We start from the raw sequence: 21,858 nt of genomic DNA on the forward strand, positions 1-21,858 counted from the left end.
TCAACAGTTGGAGTCATATCATCTGAAATGCTGAAGTATAGTTGCAGTGATATCATCTGAAATGCTGACGTGTAACTCTAGGTGAAGTATAATGCTTGCAGTGATATCATCTGAAATTCTGAAGTATAGTTGCAGTGATATCATCTGAAATGCTGAGGTGTAATTCTAGGTGAAGTATAATTCTTGCAGTGATATCATCTGAAATGCTGAGGTGTAATTCTAGGTGAAGTATAATGCTTGCAGTGATATCATCTGAAATGCTGAGGTGTATTTCTAGGTGAAGTATAATGCTTGCAGTGATATCATCTGAAATGCTGAGGTGTAATTCTAGGTGAAGTATAATTCTTGCAGTGATATCATCTGAAATGCTGAGGTGTAATTCTAGGTGAAGTTTAATGCTTGCAGTGATATCATCTGTAATGCTGAGGTGTAATTCTAGATGAAGTATAATGCTTGCAGTGATATCATCTGAAATGAAGAAGCACAGTACATGTACAGGTGATATTGTAATTGCAGTATTCCAGCATTGATAATATTGTAAGAAACTTATGTGAAAATCAGCAAGACAAGTTAAATTGGTACACACATCTTCTGGCCTTGATGTAAACAGTGCTATTTTGTGTTCAAATTGTTTATATTTGTCTCCAGGTATAACCGTGTTAGTGTACTGTGTCACTTAGGGCTTAAGATTTACAGATTGTGGGTTCGAATCCTGGTTCGCCCAGATTATATTTCTAGGTCTGTCAGCACCATACCCCTGGTTGTTTCATATGATTGATAGTTAGTCTGTCTTAGACAGGTCAACATGAGGTGAGGTGAGGTGAGGTGAAATGGGGTTTAACGTCGCGTCCAAGATTATTGCACTTATATAGCGACGTGCATGTACGTGTGTGTGTTTGTGTGGCTGCTTGTACTAGTCCAGACTGATGCCGATTTATAGTGCTAGCTCACTGAGATACCATGCTGCAGTTTAACATGAATATCCCACTCAGACACAGTATACTGACTCCGAGCCGACCACTCCTTGTTTTAGCCCCTTAATGCCGAGGGCCAGACAGGGTAACAACAAGTAGCATCTTTTAACGTCTTTTGGTATGACGCGGCCGGGATCGAACCCCGGACCTTCCGCTCCCTGGGCGGACGCTCTACCACTAGACCACGGAAGCGGTCCTAGGTCAACATGACGAAAGTCACATGAAAAATTGGGGTGTTCTTTAACTTCTTTCGATCTTACTGGTAATCGGTCACTTTATCTAAATTTTAATGATACAAATAAATACAAAAGCTCCTGTTGTGAGCTTTTAACGGAGTATATTTTGAAAAACTCAAAACACAAGTTGTTTTAAATTTTTCAGAAACTTGATATGATTTTAACATGAATCCCGAATCTCATGCTGGCTGTGACCAAGAGGTCAGCAGAATCGGCAAAACAATTTTTCCCAAAACTGAAATACTGTTCAAAGGGCATTAAACCCATCTCACTTTCTCTTCACAATATCTCAGGTTTCATAACACAGAAGTGTGACCAAAGTCAACTAATTTGGAGAGTAGTGCTGGTCTGATTGATTGATCTAATCAATGTCTGGTCGCTACACGTCCCCGATCGATTAATAGGGATGTCTTAGGATTGAGTTGGGTTCAGACGGAGAAGCAAGTGTGTCACATGAATGACGACTTTCCTGTTTGTCACGACAGTTTATGTTACTTTGGTGATAAAATAGCAACAAGACAATAAATTTTATCAATCATTAGTTGATTGTGGCGACTCTGTGCACTAATGAAACAGGAATACAATAAAGATGATTGTATCCACTGACTGCTGGCTGGCTGAATATTTACATGCAAGAATCTGTGTGCTGTGTGTGTGTGTGGTCGCGTGTGCGTATCATGTGCAAGTGGAAGTGCATGTGCATATGTGGGGGTCACGTGTGTGCATGTGCATGTGCATATGTGGGGGTCATGTGTGTGCATGTGCATGCTTGTGTGTGCATTTATGGTGAGTGTTTTTGTGTGTGTGCATGTGTGTACATGTTGTGTATGCATGTATGCTGTGTTTGTGCTTGTGCATGCATGTGTGGGGGCATGCATGTGTGCATGTAGGTCTGTGCATCTGCTTGTGTGTGGGGGGACTGTTTAGTGGAGTTTCTCTTACAGACCTCACAGCGTTTATCTAAAAAACATTAGAAAACCAATAGATGTTTAAAGATGGTACTTGTTGCTACCCTGCCTGGCGCTTGGGGCTAAATGTCTGAATGGGGTGTTCAGCATAGTACCTCAGTGGGCTAGAACCATAAAATCGGAATAAGTCCTGACTAGTACAAGCACGCACTTGAACGCATTGACCCACACAAACTTGAACGGGACATTAAACATCATTTCACCTCGCCTCACTTACCATCTTGATGAGGGGGAGGAGGAATGATTCCGCCTAATGTCAGGCTTCACTGGAATTGGGATGAACATTCACTCACTAGATCAGCACCATTTGAAATACATTGACAAATTCTCTTGTTGTGGATGGTGGTGTTTGTATGTGGCGTTTAATGATATCCAGGAACTTGTTTGCAGAGTAACTTAACATGAAATAGTTTTTGCACTGAGTAACTTTTTTGCAAATCTAATCAAGCATGATTTCATTTAAATATTTTACCCTTTTTTTCAGGTAGCTATTTTTGTACACAATTATCATCTAATCCACCCCAAAATGGAGCAGGCTTGCAAATAAAACATTCAGCTTTGGTCATCTCGATTCAGTTGATCCATGAACCGAAAACTACAAAAGAGGGTCTTACAATGAAGCCGTCAATTTGTCTTGGCTGTGAGAAAACTGGTTGTTATGATACTGAGTTACTCGTTAACAGTGAGTTAAACATGCACAATTGGAAGCCATCCAGAAATAGAAGTAATATCACGGTAAAATGTTAATTACAAATTCTTTCTGCAAAATCAAGTTAAGTTTTCCCTGTTTGCTTTAAATGTCCATAATTCACCAGAATATCAAATAAAAGCAATCTTTGTCAAATATTGGTGAAAAACAAGACCCTAATCTTCCATTACCGGATCACCCATCCCTGATTTGAAACCCAATGTTTTAAATGAAAACAGAGCATCTCATCCTCCCACAGGCTTTGAAGACCTGGTGATTGACAGGCTTTGAATAAACGAGTCATCTTCACAGTCCGTCCTGAGATTATTACGAGACAAAACAAACCGCTTTTGACAAAGGCATTCAAATTGAGATGGCAAAAATAAAACGATATCAACTTAACTGTCGATAACGCAGCTGATTAATTTGAGGGGGGCTGCCTTTGATCCTAGTTTGATTGTGATGCGTTTCGACATTTCCTTCGGCAAGTCAGTATTGATGGATGCTGGCACAGGATCTTGGGAATGTATTTCCATCAATAAATGATGTGATACTTATCATTTGGATGAATATCATTCAAACCAGCCTGAAAGTATATTTAGGATGTTCTGTAATTTGTGGAAATTGAAAAAAAACGTCTGTGATGTAGTACAAACTGTTTGTAATTGACTTTTGCCTTTCATCTTCAGGGACAAATTGAGGCCCCTGTAAGCTGTTTTCATAACAGAATATTATTAAATGTTTTTGTATTTGTGTCTTCTATCAGATGTTTGCTAAATAAACACCATTACCTTTGATGCTGTGCATACATTGACTGCAGTGCTGGTTTCCTAACGATACATTTTAAGAAAATATTCATCTTTGTGCTTTCATTCAAATATTTGGATTAAACCATATAAACAATAACGTTGGCTTTGGGATTTTCCATCTATGTTCTTGTAGCAGCTTTAGAACCTTCGAAAGATCTATTCTCTTTTGTTTTATATCCTGTAAAGTTTGTAAATACAATTAGTTCCAAGGACAACATCGCTAAGTGAAAAGGAGAGATATAGCCTTGATATTTGCTGTGTAAACAGGCATGGTTCAAGTTGAGGATGTATGTCGCACTGGAACAACACACAGAAATCTGTAATTTGTTTCTTGTCAATGACATCACACAATGCTTGATTTAATCCTAAACTAAATTTCAAGAAATCAGGAAGTGGTGTTTTATGTTCACATATATTTTCAAAAGGTAATTTCCAAATATTTGTCTCTAATACATCACCATCGAATAACAATATCTTGTTTGTTTCATTTTTGGCCATCATCAAACATGGGTGTATACTTTCATTTGCCTGACAGTTCAGTTGACTTATTTAAACAATACGCCATCATGTCATCACAGCATCAACTCTCCGGCTCATGGTTGACCTTGGCTGATCAACCTTGACCTAATTATATACATCACTGAATAAGTCATCAAGCTGAACCATATTTCAAAGGCAGAAATCTATCTCATTTGACACTCACACAACGGTTTTACTCATCACCATAAATATTACATCAGGCCTGTGACAATGACATTTATACAGATGCAAACTGCATACCATTGTATTTGCCTCCACCAGTCACAGACACCTTTTGGATCAGCCATTTATATTTCTGTGGGGAGTCTAGGATTTTGGCTGGAAATTGCTGTGACGGACATTGTTTTTCTGGAGAAGGAGGATGAGGACAAACAGTTGTTTTTTGACCACAACAAATGTTTTCAGGACAATTCTATTTTTCATAATACTTCAGGAAAATTATTTTTTGGCCATACTTTCTGGAACAAATTGCTGATATCTTCAAAAATATCCAAGGAACTTCTGCTTCCTCTGAAAACATCAAATTGACCATCCCTTAAAGTACAGATCTGAACTTTGGACAGGATTCTAAACCCTGATGACTTGACATCGATGTGATGACTGTTTCTGGTGTGAAGCGAACCCCTTGCCATGCCTCCCTAATGGTAACTTTATCTACAGAACTGTCAAACATCAGCCCCGAGGGACCCATGGCTCAATCATGCTGTTGTAGCGTGTGAAGCGTAATTTCCCTGTTACAAAATGAAAGACATGAATTTTATATGAGTTCCGGCATCATGTGCTTCTCCATTTGCTGGTCCTGAGGCTGAGCTTGTGGAAATCACACAGGACATGAAGAGATTTACATCTATAAAGCTCCTGAGTCCAGGTTGATCAGCTAATCTCGTGAAGATCATGCCTAATTAATATTGTCGCTCAAGTCATTTTGTTCAACACATATTTCTCAATCAATTTTGTTCAGCACATTTTGCTTAATTTTGTGAGGAACATATTGCTTAATTAATCTTGAAAGATCATGCTTATTTAATATTGTTTCAAAGATATTCATATTGTTCAACATAAGTGATATAGTTCTGTGCAGCAATAAGTTAAATATCACAACAACCCAAAATGTAAAATTCTGAAATTGTTTCCTGATTGGAAAGGTGTTGCTGCATTGTGGACTGCCTTGTGAAGTGGACTTAATAAAGGTCAGTTAGCTAGTCACAAAGTTTGTTTGTTTGTTGTTTAACGCCACACTCTGCAATATTCCAGCTATATGACGGCGGTCTGTAAATCATCAAGTCTCGACCGGACAATCCAGTGATTGACATCATAAGCATCGATCCACACAATTGGGAAACAATGACAAACATCGATTGTCAAAATTGTTTTTTTCTAATTTTAGTTCTTTGGGGTTAATCGGTCCAATTAACCAACTTAAAAAAAATATACAACTCAAAAAATGTTAAGGACCAACCGATTCTTTCAAATTGCATTTGTAAATTTATGCTGTCATGACAGATTTACTACAGTAATATGAAGGAATTGGGTGGTCCCTAACTTGTTTTGAGTAGTATATAAGGCCTAAGTTGACCATCCAGTACAGTGGGTTGTTTTGATCTAACAGAATAGAATAGGATTCTACTATGACAGTCCTTGAGTTTTGTCCATCTCTAAGATGGAAGCAACATCAAAGTGATCTTTGGGGCTGTAATCAGAGTTATTGTGTTCTGGGCAACAGTGCTGCTCTTTACCATAATAGATTCTCTGCTTAAGTGCCTTCCCTCCTCTAACACATGTTTGTGAGTGTAATATTTTGCTCCGAGATCATCCCACTGCGACCACCATGATCCCCAATGCCTCGTGTGTTGATGAAGTGTACAGTGCTCTATCATTTGAAACATTTTCTGGTGATCATTTCCAAAGGTCAAGTTCTGACTTTTGAAACTTGTAAGAATATGACTTTCTATACTGTCTGTGACATTCAGCTATCAGTTTTGTTTGTTTGTTTGTTTGTTTTATGATGCACTCAGCAACATTCCAGCTTTATGATGGTGGACTGTAAATAATCGAGTCTGGACCAGACAATCCAGTGATTGACATCATGAGCATCGATCCACGTAATTGGGATACAATGACATGTATCAACCAAGTCAGCAAGCCTGACCACCTGTCACCTGACCATTAGTCACCTCTTACGACAAGCACAGTCGCCTTTTTGATCCTGTCAGTTGCCTTCTTATGGCAAGCATTGACAGACCAAGAATCATGACTGACAAATTTTGCTGCACCAGTGATAAGTATTTATGCTGCAGTCATGAAAATTCAAGTTAAATCCTGTAAATATTCAAGCCTGGGCCATGACAAATAAGTGGTTGATATACTGAGCAACGACTATTGTCAGAGTATGAAGACGTGCACTCAATCAACTTGGCACCAAACTTCAAATCTCTGCAGCATGTGTCTGGACCAGGCACACTAGTTACTGAAAGCAACCCATACCTTCAGAGTGCAATGACACACGAACAGGAAGTCACAGGGCCTGACCACCAGTTCACATTTCAGCTGCAGACCTGTCAACTCTCATGCATTTGGCGTGAGACTCACACCTTTGGAGCAAAAATCACACTCTCACGCTCTTCGGCAAAAATCTTTCGTGAATTTAGGTTTCGGTAAAAGATACGCTCATACTTGAGGTTACAATTTTACCCTTAAATATCCTTTTTGACTTGGGGAGCTTTAGCTTTGCCCTGGGACCTGACTAGGGAGAAGAGCCCCGGGGGGGGGGGGGGGGGGTGGGGGGTGGGGTTTGTCACTTCTGACAGACCCTTCCTGGGTACAATGAGCAAAATTCATTCTTTTTGTCCCCCATCATGATACTGCTTGAATATTGCAGCATCGTAAAACAGTATTAACTCATTTAGATGCCAGACCATATTCCCTCAGATGTTCCAGTTCCACAAGACTTAAGTCATCTGTCGTCTTAAATTACTGCAGCAAACACATCTCTCAAGAGACAGTGTTTTACAATTGAAATTTTCTGCTGCTCGCTTCTTCTTTTGTGAAGTGGAAATTGTAATTTGATGTCAGAGTCCCATGACAGTCTTTTTGTGACAACTTCAAAGGACTGACAACAAGTTTAAGCAGATAGCCTGACACGCCTTTGCTGAACAGGGCTCCATGAAAAGGACTGTCGATAATGGCTTTCTATGCAGTCACGTATAAAATGGATGCATTTTAATTTATTTTTTTTACACATTCATGTGAAGCATTTATAAGTTATTTTTGCATATGAATGAATAATCAATAACTTGTCAACAAAAACATGTTTGTGCTATTTACCTCACCTGCATCAAGATGTTCTATGTTCCAAGATGTCTTAACATCTTCGTTTCAGTGAGTATGGTGAGTTATATTCCAGCGACTTTACTGCAGCCTGTTGTGTTGGTTTGTTTGTTGCTAAATGCTGCACACAACAATATTCCACCTGTATGACAGTGCCCAGTAAATAATCAAGTCTGGACCAGACAATCCAGTGATTTCATTAGCAATGATCAATGTCATGGGGACTTGATGATACACAATCAGCCAGGTTAGAATTATTCCCCAGCATCCTTTGCTGATCAAAACAGGCAACCTTATGATTGGCTGGTCAGACTTGGTGACGTGGTTGTTGTGTCATTTTACCCTTGCAGCATGGTTGCTCACGATGACAATTACTGGATTGTCTGTTCTGGACTTGATTATTTGCAGACTGCAGTCATACAGCTGGAACATTGCAGTGTTAAACTGAAAAACAAACAAACTATACTACAAGTACAGCCAGCTCCTCTGATTGACCTGCCCTTAATGACTGCCATGCTTGTCAGAATACTGCCAGTATTCCAGAAAAACAAGGACATCTCTTCCAGTCTACATCAAACACTCGATACAGTAGATAATGAGTGACAGTATTGAGATATACCAGGAATGGTACAGTTGTGAACACGAAGGGCAAGATGATCTTACATCTTTGGTAGTTTTGTAGTAATTTGTTTCAAATCCATCAAAGATCAAATCCGGACAAATCTGTACCCCGAAAAATTCTTGAAGTAGGGATACATTGTATCTTGATTTGAGTGTATTCAGGCCAACCAGTAGACTTGCACAAGTCTCTAAGGCAATAATTATTTGTTTGATTCATAATTTCCAGATTATATAAACAATAGGAACAAGTTGTCACTGTAAAAGATCTAGACTTGCCTATTATAAGGATAGAATTATTATACATCCATGGACATATCATTAAGTACAGCCTTGGAGCAAGGCTAGCCAACCCGTCGCATCATTAACAGAGCCAGCAAACATGGGACATGGATGAAGCATGCACTGTTCCCATGAATCCCCTGTGAATCCCAGTGAATCCCGCTACTTAAGCTAATGGAAAAACTAAATCTCCCAGCTACCCAAGCAATCCATCATTCCAGTCACGACCATAAGAAGAAATTTACTTTGACATTTTTCACTCGAAATTATTAGGCAATAAATTCAAAAATAATCCTATGCCCCTGACCGATCTATATGAAGGACAAGCTTCTGCCATAACGTTCGTGATGCCAAAACCTAAAGATATTGACAGGTGATATTTATCAAAGATGATGAAAGAGCGAACAACCGTTGATATTATTTTTTGTCTTCGCATATTTGCCTATCAAAGAAGGGAAGCCAAATCAAGAACTGTTTTCTTCCATGAAGTTGACTATAGAATGTCATAAGTGCTTCTGTATAATTCTTGAAAACGAAATTCTTATTTTTGGCACCAATTCTCGAACTCAGTCTTAATAAGTATCTCTTAGAAAAGCTAACTTCAGCAGTTTCTAAGAAAACTTGTCCCTGTTGCAGACACATTTCACTTTGTAAAATAACATGGCCATAATTGTGTATGCTCAAAATCTACAAACATGTCGCAAGGGAAGTAACTTTGTTCGAAACTTGGTGCCGTAAATTATTTTTTACCCAGTCTTGACAAGTATCACTTAAATAAGCACGCAAGCTGTCGTTCATGTAACATCAGTTGTTTCTGTGAAAAGTTTTCCCCATTGCAGATGTAGCAGACATAAAATTTCCGAGTCCCGTGATGGGATTCGAACCACGGACCTTCTGATCAGAGGTCGGACGCCTTGTCCACATGACCAAAGAGGTTAACCCCGTCAGCAATCTGACAAGGTAAGGATGTCATCTGTGGGATTACTCCACGCCCTGCTACATACTCCCCCATCAACAGAAGGCACGTCCCGGGCCGCATAGTAGGGTACTGAGGCTCATTTTACTCAAATTTAATATGAACGTGCTCAGCCCCACGTTGGGCGCCAATGTAGCGGCCATAAAATTTCCGAGTCCCGTGATGGGACCTAAGAGGTTAACCCCGTCAGCAAGCTGACAAGGTAAGGATGTCATCTGTGGGATGACTCCACGCCTTGCTACACAGACACAATGCACTTAGTTGAAAACCACAGACACAACTCAGTAAAAAATAATTTATGGCTCCAATTTTCAAACAGTCTTGACAAGTATCTCTTAAAAATGCATGCAAACTGTCATTCATGTAATTTTCGTAATTTGTTTCAGAAAATTTGTCCCCATTTCATTCACTATGCACAAAGTTAAAAAGCACGGAATAAGGGACATAACTCTGTAAAACTTTAATTTAAGACACCAATTTCGAAATCATTTAAGATCATGACTAGCATATTGTCAGTGAGTAAAATTTTATCCCAATTGCATGGATTGATACTCATGGTGTCAGTCACTGGATTGCCTAGTCCAGACTCGATTATTTACAGACCGCTGTCATATAGCTGGAAAATTGCTGAGTGCAACGTTAAACAACAAAGAAACAAACATACAAACCTGGTCACAACACAACACACAGAGTTATTTGAAGCAAAAACAACATCACATTACCCAACATTGCTGGCTTATCTGACAAGCAGAATAATGCACTAAAAATCAGTGTTCCCGAGGATAAATGATAGCGATTTCAGCCCGTCAAGTTATATCAACTCTCAGTTTCCAAATGATGCATTTATGTTTGTCTGACAAGTGACTGAGGATCAATATCCGAGACGTAGATGGCATCGCATGATGGCTGAGACCTCATTTCTGTGTGTGTTGTCTGACAGGTGGGTGAGTGAGTGGATGGGTGAGTGAGTGGATGGGTGAGTGAGTGGATGGGTGAGTGGGTGAGTGAGTGAGTGAGTGAGTGAGTGAGTGAGTGAGCGAGCAAATGGGCATGTACCCCATGTTTGATTCCTGTTAGATTCTGGGGCAGAATAGGTCCCCAGGTCCCCATGTTTGATTCCTGTTGGATTCTGGGGGCAGAGAAGATTCCCAGTACCCCATGTTTGATTCCTGTTGGATTCTGAAGTAGAAGAGGTCCCCAGGTCCCCATGTTTGATTTCTGTTGGATTCCGAAGTAGAAGAGGTTCCCAGTACCCCATGTTTGATTCCTGTTGGATTATGGGGCAGAATGGGTTCCCAGCACCCCATGTTTGATTCCTGTTGGATTCTGGGGGCAGAGTAGATTCCCAGTACCCCATGTTTGATTCCTGTTGGATTCTGAAGTAGAAGAGGTTCCCAGTACCCCATGTTTGATTCCTGTTGGATTCTGAAGTAGAAGAGGTTCCCAGTACCCCATGTTTGATTCCTGTTGGATTCTGGGGCAGAAGAGGTTCCCAGTACCCCATGTTTGATTCCTGTTGGATTCTGGGGGCAGAATAGGTCCCCAGTACCCCATGTTTGATTCCTGTTGGATTCTGGGGCAGAAGAGGTTCCCAGTACCCCATGTTTGATTCCTGTTGGATTCTGGGGGCAGAATAGGTCCCCAGTACCCCATGTTTGATTCCTGTTGGATTCTGGGGGCAGAATAGGTCCCCCGTACCCCTTTTTTTATTCCTGTTGGATTCTGGGTGCAGAATAAGTCGTCCCCAGTACCCCATGTTTGATTCCTGTTGGATTCTTGGGGCAGAGTAGATTCCCAGTACCCCATGGTTGATTCCTTCTGGATTCTGAATCATATTAGGCCCCCAGGCTCCCATACCCATGCAAATATTTAGGTATTGATAAACGAATTAGGACAAATCTGGGATTTGAATCCATGATCATAAAAGATTGACCCCTGCACAGCTGGGCCACCAATGCCCCCTGTAATTCATGAGCTCACACAACAGCACCTCCGACTTGCTGTAGTAACACACTATAAGCTTAATGTCTTGTAAGTTTTTATGAATCCTGTCTGAAGAGTTTGTTGTTAGAATTATTGAACATGAACTGTTCCTTCATATGCATTTTCATAGGTAAGGCATATATATAATATTTATAATGCATTTACAAGAGTTACGCATAAAAACAACAACTGAAATTAGAAAATAAGAAAAAAAGTGACTTCTGACAATTATTCTTTCGGCCAACTCTGTTTTAAAATTACCTGAAATATAAAAAAAAAAAAAAAAGCTCTTATTTCCGCTCTTCCTAAAAAGTGGTGAATAATATGTATCAAAATCTTTATTCTAAAAATAACCACAATCAAATATCTTTTGGTATCTTGCCATATTAAACTTGTGAATTTCATGGTTGTGTATTGCTTACAGCAAAAGTGAACAGGGGAAGTCGTGCAATAATCACCTTGTATTTTGTGATAGAACTGTGTGATATTGGATATTGAGGGCAAAACGTAATTATGCAGGTGTTTTATCCATTTGCTGTTTTGTAGGATGTTATATCCAGATATGCATCCAAATCAATTTAGTCTTTTCAGGGAGGGTCATGAAAAAATATACAAGGACATGGGGATCGAGGGACATCCCAAAATATGACAAGCATTACAGGAGGGTCATTATTGTCAGTATATTATCGCATCAAAAACCTTTACCAAAACTGCCATATTCAAGGCTTTTTCAAGCCTGTGCAAACCTTGTAAAACACATGGCACACTTATGATGCTCTTAGCCTAGACGGTCTGAGACATTGTCTGTGTTGGTCTGGATGTTGTTTGTAATAAGAACCTTGTGACAATCTGAGACATTGTCTGTGTTGGTCTGGATGTTGTTTGTAATAAGAACCTTGTGACAATCTGAGACATTGTCTGTGTTGGTCTGGATGTTGTGTGTAATAAGAACCTTGTGACAATCTGAGACATTGTCTGTTTGTAGTATTGTAGATTGATAAGCCAATATCAGTTCCTGACTAACAATATGGGTTTTGAATAACTTTAATTAAATGTGCTTGTCTGCCTTTAAAGGGCACCTGCTTATTATCCACATGGATTAAGAAAGGGAATAATAATATTATGCCTGAGACAAGTACATACTTCATTACAAAATTAGGAATGATGTCGAAATGCCATCCAAATGTCAAACATGGAGTGACAGCTAATTAGGTAATACATCCACTTGTTTGACATTTGTAGTCCTGGGCTTGACATTTTTGAATAAATGGAAAATATGATTGATACCACAACTTTTGATAGGATATAGCCCTATTTTGTGGAAGGGACTTCTGTGACTGATGGCTTGGATATGTTGTCAGACCAATAGTATTGAATATTAAATATCCATGACACTGACATCTTCAGTTTCATTCTGTTGAAGTGCACACTATGTTCTTGAGTTCTGAGTTTCATGATGTTACGAAATATCTTTGTATCCTTATTAAGTATTTCCACTTCCAGCAAAGCTCAGACTATTGATCTGAACACTTATCTTCATTCCCAGACAATTTACAAAAATGTTCTTATCTTCAAAATGACGGCAAAAAATCTTCACTTGATGAAGAAAAACTCAAAAATATTTAATGGAAATTTTAAAGTGGCAGTTTATGATGCATTTGTCAGACGTTCTGTCTATCAAACATGAAATCGGAGTAACTGCAAAGACAAGGTACAGTTCAAATAAAAGAGAAAAAAAAAAAAAAAAGAGAATACATTTGCAAATATTTGTAACATCTTGAAGCATTCAACAAAACATGATACATGAAACAATAAGTGTAGATTTTTCTCAATATTGCAAGAATTTAACCTCCATCATTCCTCCCTGTTTGTTATTTTATCTATCTAAGCTTGGTCTTCAGGAAGGTTTCTTCAACAGTATCACGGAAGGCATGCCAGTATTAGACAAATTAGACACACTATGATAAGCCAAGAAGATTTTTATTTTGAATCCCATTTAACGTTTTTCAATCAGTCAGATTACTGCACACATTCCCATTTCTTTTAAAATAAAAAACAAGACAAAGTTTAAGTTTGCAGAGGAGCTCTTGAAGATTTTCATCTTTGTAATATGTTGTCATCTGTGCAGCGTATCTTATAGCCTAGCCTAGATATGCTTGTTCAAATGTAAACTTTCAGTTCTGGTGTTGAAAAACAGTAATTTGATAAGAGTTGTGCAACCATTTTCAAAGTGTGATAAATCGTACTTGTATCTATATTCTAATTTTGCAATACAAAATTACGAGACTCGCTGTCCTAATATACTGGTGTGTCAATTTTCACTGACAGCCCTCCTATTAAGTCTCACACAGGAAGAGAAAAACTTGCACCAACTGGGACATTGTACCTCATATTTGTATATGAAAAAAATGGCCAATTTACCAATTCAATTGCCTCGACCAATAATACATATTACAGCGGTACCATGAGAATTCCGTTTTGATGGATTTCCTTGTCTGTTCCCATGATCACCTCTCAGAAGTCGAGGCATTATCGCCTCTGCATTGAATTATCATGTCAGATTTTCACTAAAACAGTGATCAAGTTTTTTTATTCACTTGCATCCCTGCATCTGTGTATCCCTGCATCAATGCTTTCCGGCACAGTTACGTATTTCCCTGTAAAGAGGTATCTGTGGCACTGAGATGGGGCAGCATTGTTTATACAGTGATCTGCGTCAATACCGTAACACCTGTTTCTGCAGTCAATACGGAAGGTTAGTGGTCAAGGTTGCTATTTACATGGAATACTCGTTTTATCCGATGCTGCATGATAGAAAATGTCAGATGTACGACTGCAGTGTTTATGTCTATTTCTGTTTCTGTTCTGAGTGATGCAATGTCAAATCTAAGAAACAGACAGTGAGTGTGCTTAGACTAACATCTGGTCTTCAAAATCAACATAATTTACAGAAAAAAAACTCAGTTGTTGAATTATTTTAATAAAGTCTAATAAAAAGGTGCCAAGAGACTTCATTTTCAGTACTACAGAAACTGCCATAGTCTAGACTTGCCAATATTATAGACTTGCATGGGCTGTATTAGATATATTTGTTTAAGGGTCTGCATGACAGACTTTCTGTGTCTCTGTAGCTCATTAAATGATATTAATGAATTAAATCATAAAATTCATTTCCACGCTTTAGTCATATTTACTATAGATTACACAAAGACCCTGTGGGTATTATAGAGCACCATAGAGACCCATTACCTCATATGAATAACACTGGACGAGAGTTTTATCCTAACAAGTTAATATTATTAACCTTGCATCATCACCAACTATATAGGTCATGATAATGCAGGTTAATAAAGAGACCAGAATAAGCACCACACCTAATTATGTCATTACAATTATTTTAAAAATCAACCATTTCAGCACGATTCTTCTATCCAAATAATAACTTGCTGATTGAGAAATGACTTTCCTCATGAAAAAAGTGGTGTAGAAAAGCGTTCCACATGGTTTGGGGACATCAATATTTGTGTGAAAGACCAAATTACATCGTGTGGTAATAAAATCATATCTCATCCTGATATAAGAAATAAAACTCCAGTTGGTAGGTTTAATGGCTCGTATCATACAGAACACTGACTCCATTGGGAGGGAGCTTCCAAACAGGGTGATACAGTCTATGGCTTAATTAGCGCTTGCTTCCCCTGTATGAGGCTTGATATCATTCTCATTACTAAATATTCCTCGCCAAGCTTTATGAGATATGCCAACCGTAAATGTAATTCAAGGTGGCATTAATGGAATTATAACACACTGTAGCAGATTTATGCTATCAATCATTTTGGAACAAGACTTGGATTTTTACAGCTTCACATAAAAGCTAAATTCAATAGGGATCACGTCTCTAACTCTGGCCCTTGGTTTATCATGTGATTTGAAATCTTGCCTGAATACCTCTGAACATGGATGAAGCACCCCTTTTAAGATGACAGTCTCTTCATCTTGCTCAAAAAGATATAGATAATACGGTTTTATTTTAAGGTTTACATATATTTCTTAATACATTTCAGGCAATACTTTTTTTAGAATGTGGTTTACAGATCTATTGATTTAAAAAAAATAAAAAATTACCAAACCATCCCCCAAAGTACATGGAGTAAAGTGCAAGACTGTTTAACTCAAATCACTCACAGATCTGCTGCCCAAATTTTAACAAATCATTCACAGAACTGAGAAGGGAATTTATTTTGTCTGTTTACCATAATTTCAGAACGGGAAATATCAACAAAGTTAGAAAGTTCAGGAAGGGAAGTAACTCATTGAATTTTCTTTCTCAATTTTATTTTTTATTTTATGTTTTCTAATTTGAATATAGACAATTTCACACATGAAGTTGTTTTACAAATACTTTGGCTTTGAGATGGTTTAAGTATATTGTTCCTTGTGGACAATTTGAAATAAAAGTGGCGCCAGTTCTAACCAACTTAAATTGACCAGGTGGTCAGGCTTGGTGATGAGGGTGGTATAGCTTGGCACCATAGCCATATGGTGTGGGACATAGCTCACTCATTATCAACTCCTGTTTCTGTCTAGTCTATGGGATGTTGCAATGTAAGTGAGTGAGTGAGTGAGTATGATTTTACGCCGCTTTTAGCAATATTCCAGCAATATCATGGCGGGGGACACCAGAAATGGGCTTCACACATTGTACCCATGTCGGGAATCGAACCCGGGTCTTCAGCGTGATGAGCGAACGCTTTAACCACTAGGCTACCCAACCGCCCCTGCTGCAATGTAGCAGGAAGAAATAAAAGTATATGTTTTTATATTAACTATGTAGATTTGAAATATATATTAATCTGAGGAATACCTGAGTTTCAAGGAATACCCTAAGTGAGTTAGTTAGTTAGGTTTAATTCAGTTCTATCACTGAGAGTCAGCTTAATGTGGGAGTATTTAAGCCCGAAGTGATCCATCCAGGTCTCAGATGGTAACCACTTCGGTGAAACCCATGAGCATGGGTATGGTGCTGACAAACTTAGGAACATAATTGGGCCAAACCAGGATTCGAGCCCACTATCATAGGTTTCTGTGACTGCCTGATGCAACCTCTTGGCCGAGGGGGGTCTTCTGAGTCTGTTCTTGATGCCGTTTGAGATGTTCAAGCTTGGTCGATAACACAGTCGAGCAAGTGTTAAATAGAGACTCCCTGGACAACTTCTGTTCAGAAAACAATTCTTCCCCCATACTGACAGAGACACTAAAGGGGTCAGCTGAGGCTGGGAAGGTGTCTTTGGAATGTCCCAGAAGCTAACGGCTCACGCCAAGATGATCTTAATTGCCACATGGAGATCTAGGTGGTCAGGAGTTTTGACTAGGTACAGCTGCTGCAACCATGGCTACTCCCTGTTGTTGTCTTGCCGTGTGCCCCATACAGCATCGGGCACACAGCATCCGTGCCCCATCCAGCATCCGTGCCCCATACAGCATCCGTGTGCCCCATACAGCATCCGTGTGCCCCATACAGCATCCGTGCCCCATACAGCATCCGTGCCCCATACAGCATCCGTGTGCCCCATACAGCATCCGTGTGCCCCATACAGCATCCGTGCCCCATCCAGCATCCGGATTGACTTTTGGATGATGACAGACCAGGCTAGTCTGGAGCCTGTCACCCATGCGGCCTCTAAGCCAGGGGATTCTGCTGAGCCTGTTCTTGTCAACATCTTCAGAGTTGTGGGTTTGGGTGACAGCAGGATGAGAGGTATGGCAGAGACAATGGACTTCGCCTTCTTGATGGAGTCTGTCATCTTGGTGCAGGTCGACTTAGAGTGGGAGACACATTGGTAACAACTACCGGGGTATATTCCTCTGTACATCTCACATCACAGCACTTCCAGCAAGAACCATGAGGATCCCCAAATCATAAACTGACCATAATTCTTCCACATGGCAGGCAGGCCGATGACGCCAAGCCGGATTCACAACACCACCCAGCTAAATTCTTACATAACAATAAACCTACAACTGGGTACGACTTTCTAATTTAGTGGTATTACTACATTACTTCAAAAGTACTGAAAACAAGCTTGTCTACAGCGTAAATACCAAAGTGCTGGAGAAAACAAGACTGAGAAGTGAGGTTTTCTCACCATGGCAAAGCTGTGAGCTGCTTTAAGCTATTGTGGTGACAACAAATAATGTATTGTTGACAGTGAAGGGGACTTTTGATGAAAATCTGGTGTTTTAGTTATAGTGTGATTGCAGCCAAAATAAAGCAATTTGGCAATGACATAATAGAGGCTGAGGATTGGTAATAATCATAGGTTTCTGGCATGCCCAAGGGACGCAACTATGCAAAATAATATATGGAGTGATTCTATTAAGAATGAGGTGTAATCATACAATTTCATATCGGGTTCGCGTTATATCCATATAATGGAACTTGAATCAAACAAGCTAGGACAGCCAATTGACTGAGCTTGAGCCCCCTTTTAAGTTCACAATTATTCACACATGTGTAAGTAGCTGAGAACCATTTCTGGGTGAAGGTGATGGGATCATAATCCTCTGGGGTCACAGTTTCTACATCAGTGTTACAGATGAGAAGTGGCTCTGGCAGTAACAAGCGTAAATGAACTAGAATACTGTTTGTTATTACTTGAAACCAAAACTATTACAGGACCAAGCTATTACATCCTCTCCATCCAAGGTCGTCTGTACCAGGTGCACTTAGAAAGGCGAACGTCACAGTGACCTACATACGGTGAAATATGGCCACTTATCGATAACTTAAACACTACATCACTAAAAAAAAAGTATCCACGTCTTGCTCATGACAAGGTCTCCACTGCGACCTTTGACTTTATAAGATCATTCACAAACATGAGACTGAATTCAATTGAAGAGGACAGTTCTACACAGTTTGACATGCACTTTTGTACTGTTAAACAAATTGGTCTGATTTGATTTTGTGTCAAAACCGTAGATAGATGTAAAAAGCCTAAAGGCTATATCGTCCATGTCAAGTGGGACACTTTTAAAAACCAGTGGTTTTTAGTTTTCACAGATCCTCATAAAATGAAAAATGGACCCCCCAAAGCACTTTTTTCTTATTTCTGGAGAATGAAAACTTTCCTCCAAAACACAAGCAGTTGTGCATACAACAAAAATAGTCTCATCCAAGAGTCAACACGAGTCGATAAAAGTTTCCAAAGCTTGCCAAATGGTTTTCAACTTTTATAAATGAGTGTTCATAGTTTCATATCAAAGGCACAAGGGGGAGATTCTATATATCTCCAAAATCTTTTCAGTTTGAAAACAGAAACAACAAAGGCCTTGAGTGTGAAAACTGGGGTGTGTTGCAAAGCGCCAATCACTTGCAAGTGATGTACAGCGATTCGCCTTACAACTGGGTGCCAACTTTCAGCCGGTTGCAATTGTACCAATCACTGACTGACGTCGCTACCTCCTCAAACCAAAATTTGATGAGTTTGACAGCGGAACAAGAACCGAATAAACAGGGAAATGAGCAAAGACAGCTAACACCCCATCATCCTCAGTCTGCTCCACATCTTCAAAGTAGTCATAAATTTCATCGGTTCGTCATCGAGCCTCTTCTATTACGTTCTTCATTGGGGCAAGGCAACCAAGCGGTTGCTACGCCGCCATATTGGAAGAGTGCACAAGCACTTTGAGATGTTGCAGACCCCGGGATGAGCGATTAATTTGCAAACTCTTAGCGATTCGGGCTTGCAACGGGCCCCTACAAATTATCAGCTTCAATGGCTGAGAGATAAGTGATGTCATTTGATTGTGAAGTCATGACACTGATGATATGACAATGACCTGCAAAGCATTGTGATGCAATTCACTGGAGTGATAACTACCGGGAGACATTGCTTGAAGTGTTTTTCAAAAATAATTGTGTACGCAGGTAGAACAATGGTATATGAATGACGATGTTACCCATTGTCATGATATGTTAAGAAAGGAAGAGGGTCGAAATGGGCTTAATAAATTGGGAGTGTACCGATGTTACAAGCAAGTATATGGGACAGAAGACTGTGTTTTAAATAACATGCCCAGAAACAATATCATGATATTTCACTCGACACATGGAATTTCCTTTTTATTATATACTTTTTGTGTAGTTGTCTACTGGAAAATTAAAATTTCATTACAAATTTAAAACCTTGAAACATAAATTCTCCCGACCTAACACACAGGGACAGTTCACCACCCCTTGTATTTGTGACTTAAAAAGTAGTTTCGTGTTTCGAAAATCTTAAAATTCAGAAAAAGTATCTAAAAAATATTTGGGGTCACGAAAATTCTTTATCATACATTATATACAAAATCAACTTTAACAAAAAGTATTCTTGAAAACTAGGAGACCGCTGTTGGAAGTGAAAGAATACACGCTGGTCAAGTAACAAAAATGGGGCTTTGCGAAATGAACATTCTCGATTGATGAGTTAAATGAGAAATTTACAGTTTATAAGGAAACATTTTCAACAGAATAACAAATGCCATGAAGCGATATTTACTCTATAAACGACTGTCTATCATTATTTTGCCTTGTCAATGTGGACCTAACATAAAAAGAACGTCAACATGCAGTTTGTCTACAGGCTATTCAATTACGACAAAGGGAGACAATTTAAGGGGAGGTAACTCTTGTATGACAATAGTTCTGTCAAAGTGTTATGTTCACTGCTGTGAAATATCAAGTGTTATGTTTACTGCAGTGAAATATCAAGTGTTATGTTCACTGCAATGACAATATCCTGTTTCTCAACTTCGGAAACTTTCACACTGAAGATTATCATGATCAGTACTAGCCAAGGTCAGGTGTGGCATGGCTCCTATTTGAGAGGAAACCAGTCGGTATGAGGGTATACCTGTCCAAAATAGAAAGTGTTTTCATTGTAATGACAGCGAAACTCTCTTTAACAAATATACTGATATTGACAATCTTTGTTTTATATTCAGTTATGCCAATGTGTGTTTTATACTTACCAAAGTCTGCTTTTTAATTCTTAATCGTAAAAACCATCTTTTAGATGGATAACATTTTACTGTATCATCCTTATAGCATATCTGTACAAATTTTATGATAATTTCATTATCTCTCATGATTCTAATGAAAGCTATACAATCTATCAATGTTTATTTGTACAAAGTTGTTTTATTGATGTACAGAAGTGAGACATTAATAAAGTATTGTCTGTCTGTGGACACCAGTTTTGGATGAAAAAATACCAGTAGGCTAAACTGCTTGATTATCATGAATATGATAGGCCGAATGAAACCAACACTGCACACATAGCAACATATTCATACAAATTTGGAAGAACAAAACAAATAGTCCTAAATAGCTTTATCATTACATTAAGTGTTACCACCTACCAACCAGGAAGTAACATCACGATCTACTTCTCCGTTATCAGTAACTTCCTGCAGAGTGATTTGGTTGAGTAGGTTAGTTGTCAATTGTAAGGATTTGGAGAATGTGCTGTAATCTGATTGGTTGAATACATTAAATGTCACTGGATCCCGGAAATCTTTCTGACTTTTCACTCAGTATGTTTTCTTGATATGTATTTTTTTTTCAAAGCCGAATTTGAACAACATTTGCCAATCAGCTTTGCAAAATGGATATCAGTTAAATATATAAATATCTATATTTGTCAGAGCGACTTCTTTTAAATTGTGTTTTTTCAGTCTGTTTACCAGGTGGGTTCAGTTGTCACTGAAGCATGTGATGTTATTTATTGTATTGAATTCCACAGTGATGTCATGCCAGTCTCAACTTGGACTTACACAGTGATGTCATGCCAGTCTCAACTTGGACTTACACAGTGATGTCATGCCAGTCTCAACCTGGACTTACACAGTGACGTCATGCCAGTCTCAACATTGACTTACACAGTGATGTCATGCCAGTCTCAACCTGGACTTACACAGTGGTGTCATGCCAGTCTCAACTTGGACTTACACAGTGATGTCATGCCAGTCTCTACTTGGACTTACACAGTGATGTCATGCCAGTCTCTACTTGGACTTACACAGTGATGTCATGCCAGTCTCAACCTGGACTTACAATGTGATGTCATGCCAGTCTCTACTTGGATTTACACAGTGATGTCATGCCAGTCTCAACCTGGATTTACACAGTGACGTCATGCCAGTCTCAACTAAGACTTACACAGTGAATCATGCCAGTCTCAACTTGGACTTACACAGTGATGTCATGCCAGTCTCAACTTGGACTTACACAGTGATGTCATGCCAGTCTCAACTTGGATTTACACAGTGATGTCATGCCAGTCTCCACTTGGACTTACACAGTGATGTCATGCAAGTCTGAACATGGACTTACACAGTGATGTCATGCCAGTCTGAACATGGACTTACACAGTGATGTCATGCCAGTCTCAACTTGGATTTACACAGTGATG

The 21,858-nt window shown here is 39.1% G+C and overlaps 1 protein-coding gene across 5 annotated transcripts in view; it reads right to left on the bottom strand.

The window, feature by feature from the left end:
- Positions 1–21,858, bottom strand: part of LOC124116921 — a 189,967-nt gene that overhangs the window by 14,702 nt on the left and 153,407 nt on the right. The window lies entirely within an intron of this gene.

Source organism: Haliotis rufescens, unplaced genomic scaffold (genome assembly GCF_023055435.1).
Source record: "Haliotis rufescens isolate VD_foot unplaced genomic scaffold, xgHalRufe1.0.p SCAF_13, whole genome shotgun sequence".
In the NCBI taxonomy this organism is placed as follows: domain Eukaryota; kingdom Metazoa; phylum Mollusca; class Gastropoda; order Lepetellida; family Haliotidae; genus Haliotis; species Haliotis rufescens.